We start from the raw sequence: 6000 nt of genomic DNA, 5'->3' as shown, positions 1-6000 counted from the left end.
TGTCAGAACAGGTGCCATGTGCTTTATGTTAATAAACACCCACAGGCTCCCCCTCCAATTTTTTATGGGATTACACCTATAGCAGCAGCTTTTGCTTTGCAAATATACTTTGTGTTGCAGCGAAAGCATTGGTTCAATAAAGCACTTAAGCATACACTTTATCTTAAGCATGTTGGAGATTACATCCCTCTTTAGCAAAGCATTTAAGTATGTGCTTAATTTAAGGATTTAATTAAGGATTTTAATTGTAGACTTCAGTATGTGCTTACCTGCTTGGCTGAATATGGGTGAGATTACTACATGCTGAAGATTTCTACATAAAAGTAAGTGACTAATTCTGTCTGAATGAAGATGTTACATTGTTCTCACACAAGGCAGTTAAAATATAAATAGGAAAAAGGCAAGTGGCAGTTAACTCCATTCTTCCAGCTGAAAGTAGCATCCATGACCAAATCTGAGTTGATTAAAATCTAATATTATTAGTTATAACCTCTAAAGTGGCATTACAGATCAACAGAAAGCAGCACCTTAAAAATGAGTCTCCAGCTCATAAGCTTTAATTACGAGAAGGGAAGGATTAAGCCATCCTCTCCCTCTCATCAGTGACAGCAACCTTGAAATGGAAATGGCCACCAACTAATGGGCTGTGGTGTCATTTCCCCAACCATTACAGGGTTTAGGCTGATTTCCTAAGGAAAGAGAATTTCTGCAATTTCATTGCCAGCCTGTGTTTTGGACCATTTCCATAGCTTTTGAACTCTGTGACAAATTTAATCTAATTGAGAAAAATAAAAGGATTCCAAAGATATCAAGCTCCAACAAGTTGAATGCAAAACAAGTAACTGGTTTTCTTTTTCTCCAGTAGCATTCGCTGTCACTGGAGAGCTTTCTCCATCCCAGGACTGGGACAGTGTTCTGGTTTTGGCTGGGATGGAGTTCATTTTCTTGAGTTCATTCTTGACGGTGCAGGGCTGCGTTTTGGACTTGTGCTGAAAAGTGTTTTTGCTATTGCTGAGCAGCATCAAGGCCTTTCCTGCTGCTCCTACCAGTGAGGAGGCTGGGGGTGCACAAGGAGCTGGGAGGAGACAAAGCCAGCACAGCTGACTCCAACTGACCCAAGGGATACCCCAGACCATGTGGCATCATGCTCAGCATAAAGGTGTGGGAAGAGAAGGAAGCGGGGAGTGAAACTTGGCTCCTGCATTTCTTGCTCCACGGCTGTCTCTGAAGCTCACAAGCTGCTACACGCTCAGAAGACATCCATGTCTGCAATCTTACCAGAATGATTGGTTAGGGTGTTTAGTTTATTGCATGCCTGGAAAGTGTGTAGGATTTGTGAGGCCACACCTCGAGTCCTGTGTCCAGTTCATTCACCCTCAATTCAAGAAGGACATCGAGGGGCTGGAGTGTGTCCAGAGAAGGGCAAAGGAGCTAGGGAAGGGCCTGGAGAGTCAGTCACATGAGGAATGGCTGAGGGAGCTGGGAGGGCTTAACCTGGAGAAAAGGAGGCTCAGAGGGGACCTTATTGCTCTCTGCCACTCCCTGGAAGGAGGTTGTAGCAATGTGGGGGTCAGGCTCTTCTCCCAGGCAACCAGTGACAGGACATGAGGACAGAGCCTCCAGCTGTGCAGGGGAAGGTTCAAGTTGGGCATCAGGAAGAATTTCTTCACTGCAAGAGTGGTCAGGCCTTGGCAGGGGCTGCCCAGGGAAGTGGTGGAGTCCCCATCCCTGGAGGTGTCCAAGGAAGGACTGGACGTGGCACTCAGTGCTCTGGGCAGGGTGACGAGGTGGGGATCAGGCACAGGTTGGATTTGATGGTCTTGGAGGTCTTTTCCAACTTTAATGACTTTGTGATTTCAACACTCAGCAGTGATACCCCTCAGAAGCCCAGCAGTCCCTGTGCTTTACTGCTAAAAGCAGCCAAACACCCTTGTCGTTCCTTTGCTGGCAGCAGCCAACAGACAAGCAAGGAGGGTGTAGTGACCCACAGCTGCTGCCCATGGGCAGAGGAGAAGGTGGCTCTGGCTGTGCCAAAGTACCTGAGATGAGAGACCAGAGAGACACCTGGTCCTGCTGGGATGGGATGGCAGAGCTTCATGGTCAGCCCCCGTGAGCTGCAGTGACCACCATGAGCAACGCTCAGGACAGGTCTGGGAAATGGGTCACGGATGGGAGATCAGGCACTGGGTAAGAACTAAGCTCATAAAAAATGGTGAGGAAGAGGAAGCTTCTGCTCCTCCAGGTAATGGTTTTCTGAGGGGCAAGAGAAGCTGAAATCCAGCCCTTTGTTGGTGCTTTCCCTTCACCCTGGGGCTCCCTGCCCAGTTCAGAGGAGGAGCATGTGTGTGGCCATCCTGCCCATGGCTCAGGCAGCCTCAGCTTTAACCACACCGTGCAGAGGCAAAGGCTGAGGCACCATGTAGCACTCTTAGGTCCGCCCGTAGGCTGCTCAAAGCTGAGAGTACCAAAATTTAGGTCTTTTTGTCTTTTTGTGTGATATCTCAAGGTATCACAAGCCCTGACTGGATTTTTCTTTTAAAGTTTGTATGTTGAGCAATCTTAAAATGCAGAAGGGGAAGTGATTGTCATCCAGAGAGACCAGCCAGCAGATACATCGACAGGACACCCATTCAAGAGCCTTTCCTGCAGATGAGTCACCCACGGAGACAACCCAGGCAGCCAAAATGACATCACAGGTGCTTATTGGTCTCTGTCACTGGGACAGAAGGATTTAAACGAGTGACTTTCTGTGGAATTTTATGTCTTGCATCTCTTTGTTTTCCACATGAAGCACAAGAGATGCTTCTACTTCTTCTTGTCTATACCTGTACCTTTTTTTCTTTACCCTCAGATTTCATTCAGAGATCTTTTAGACTGCATGATTGTGCAAGATTAAGCTTCCAGCCTTTTAATGGAAGTAACAACAGGGGCAGCTTCAGACAGCAAATCCACTTGCCGAGAGAAAAGTACTTAAGGGATGTGTTCTCTGGAGCACAAGGCATTTTATAGCTTGTTTGTGGGGCAGAAGTGTCTCAAGAATGGTGGCTGTAAGTTGGGGGGGGGGGGAAAAAAGGGAAGGTTTGGGAAGGTAAGGTTTGGGAAGGTCTGGGAGGGAGGGGATGAGCAGGTACCAAAGCCGAGATGAGCAGGACCCTTTGTGCCTTACACTGTGACCACAGGAACCTCAGTGTGGAGGGCAGGGCTGGCACTGATGGGCTCCTGTTTCAGTGCACTACCAGTGCAGAGAGAAGAAAATCTCTGCCGGTTCTGAGCTGTACAAGGTACATGACCTACAGATGAGCCAATCTAATTTTATCCTGCAGTGAACACTGGCGCACCTGTATAATGAATAGCACATTATCACATCTTTGCTTGACTATCTCAATATAATATATTAATATAGTCTTCATAGCCTTTGGTTATCATGTTATTTGTTCTTTAATCTAATGTATTTGGAGCAACTGGCTAGCAAGATGCAGCCCTATTTATCCTTCTAAGGACAACAATAGCAGGGATAAATGTTAAACTAAAGGAAGGAATGAAAAAAAAATAGCAGCTCTATTTGTGCTATGCCAAGATGCATTTCTTGGCAGCTCCAGAGATTCAACAGTCTGGTATTTATCACGATGAAATGCAGAAATGTCTGATGATTACATGAAGGGAAATAAAGAGACTGAGCATAAACTGCAGGCTGAGAGATAAGGGCACATTTTTACAGCAGGCAGCTGCTAAAACAGGGCTATGTCAAGCAGCCCCGAGCTGCAGCAGAGCAGGGTGCTCAGGCCGGGGCAGTGAGGGGGCAGAGCTGAAACCAGGGATAAACAGGATGGTTTAAAACCGAGGAGAATTAGGCAGCCTGCTTAATCACGTTATTTAACACCATGAGGATTATTTTCAAGGAGTTTATCCCTCCTTCATCTCCCATCGGAGAGAAGCAAAATGCCGGCGTTGGCTGTGGACGCTATTTCAGATGTTTCGTTTTGAAAAGAGCCCCTGGCATGTTCAGTGAGGGAATCTGTCCAGCAGTAGTTGGAGCTATGTCAGGGATTTAGCATCATCCCAAATCACTTTAGGACACAGTCTGCCTCTGGCTACACGCTGGATCCTGGGCACCCAGGATTTGGACCTGGCTCTGTTTGAAGGTGGGTGCTTGGCATGACCCCTCTGTGATGCTTCCAGTCTCTGTTGGAGTTCTGACACCAGGATTATTGAAACCAAGGGTTGAAGAGTCAGTTTTCTTACTGAATCTGAAAAGCCCAAGGAGCTCCTGTTGTGAGACAGTCACTGTAAGGCTTTGGTCAAGGTTGTTTAAAGTTAGGGTTGGGATTTGAGAACAGAAAGGTGCAGATCTCTCAATTATTGCCAAGTCTGTGAAGTCTACTATCCCATAGGAAACATGCTGAGATGGATGGATGCTATCCCACAGGAAACATGCTGACATGGAGGCTCATGTTGGTTATGGAGAACAGCACCTGTGTTGTCAGGCAAGGAGCAATCACGAGTTTTATTTTAGGGCTATAGTTATGAACCAGGTTAAGATTACAGTTCAAAAAGGGAAATGTGCCATTGCCTGCTCTATTCTGGACATCACACAGGCCCCGTTCTTGTTTGATGGATGAAGGATAACATATGATGGATGAAGGATGATGATGAAATTCATTATTCTACACAGAGGGAGAGAAGCTCCTGATTTTAGCAGTCATATCCCAGTGGTAGAAGTCCTCCACTTCCCTGACATGAGCACAGAGATAAAGTAACACACGATCCTTGTGTTCTGGCTTCATTTCATCCTTTTGCAGAATGGCATTTCTGAAGCAAGACTCAAGGGAATGGTGAGTTGCACACTAGAGCTGGCATCTCCTAAGAACAATTTAATAAAAATATATGGACATGCTGTATATGATATAGATCTTAGGGTCTTTGTAGGGTTAGCATAGGTAGTACCACGAGTCTCTGCCTGGCAAACTGATGCTTCCCTCATCCTCTTTGCCCCAAACAAAACCACCAACCTTTTAGGATCAATAATCTCTTCTCCTGCAGCCTCCGAGTTTGGAGAGCAGACCCTGTCACTCAACAGTGCCAAGGGCATCAGAAGCAATTAAAAAAAAATTAGAATTGATTTGAAGAATGTAATAATCATTCATCTAGCTGGGGGGGGGGAAGGGTTTTATCATTGAAATATTAGAAAGAGTAGCATTTACACTCTACTAAGTATTATGGCACCCACAGAAGTAAGTCTGAAACCTCAAGGTAAATTATTTAATTCCAAAGAACAAGAAAACAATAATGTTGCAAATCAATGCAAGAGGCTAAGGTGGCTAGAAGTGGGCAGGGAAGGCTTTCTGACTCCAGCCTGGGCCCAGAGGAAGAAGCCAAGTATCTCTCTGTCTGCCATGCCTGCCTTTCCATAGTAAGTTTGCTTCCCAGCATATCATGCCCAGCTCATTTTGTAACCATGCCTACAGCTCCTGTTGCGTGTTCACCCCTCACGGCTCTCACATGTCCTGTCTGGGGAAGGCAGATGTGCCCACTGCAGGGTCAACTTAAGTGAGGATGGTGATCTCCAGGTACAGAAGACAGAAAACCGAAGGTGAGTAACAAAACAAGGTGTTTGGAGGGAGAGACTGAAAACTGTGGCTGCCCTTGGACAGGCAGTTTTGCCACTCTGTGCTCAGCTTTCAGCTGCCCCAACAAGGGACAAGGAGCTTCACTGATCTTTGCAAAGCCTTCAGTAAGTGCCACGTTTTTCTTTCATGTTCTTGGATGTCCCTGCTACAGAACTCATACATCAAACCCTGTCCGAAAAGGAGCAATTAAACTGCACTGCTAAAGGGATATCAATGGATGGGCCTGATTACAGCTCACCCAGAAATGTCTTCCCTAGTCCCAGGCTCTTTGACATGATTCTCCCTCCCTTCTCTGAATTTCTTCCTGCATTAATTTCAGCCAGTCCTGGGATTATTTGAAAAAGGGCCTTGGGGGACTTGTTCAAAGGCACTG

The sequence above is a fragment of the Pipra filicauda genome, unplaced genomic scaffold (assembly GCF_003945595.2).
Source record: "Pipra filicauda isolate LSUMZ 115617 unplaced genomic scaffold, ASM394559v2 scaffold484_size733096_pilon, whole genome shotgun sequence".
Taxonomy (NCBI): Eukaryota; Metazoa; Chordata; class Aves; order Passeriformes; family Pipridae; genus Pipra; species Pipra filicauda.
This window is presented reverse-complemented; position numbering follows the sequence as displayed.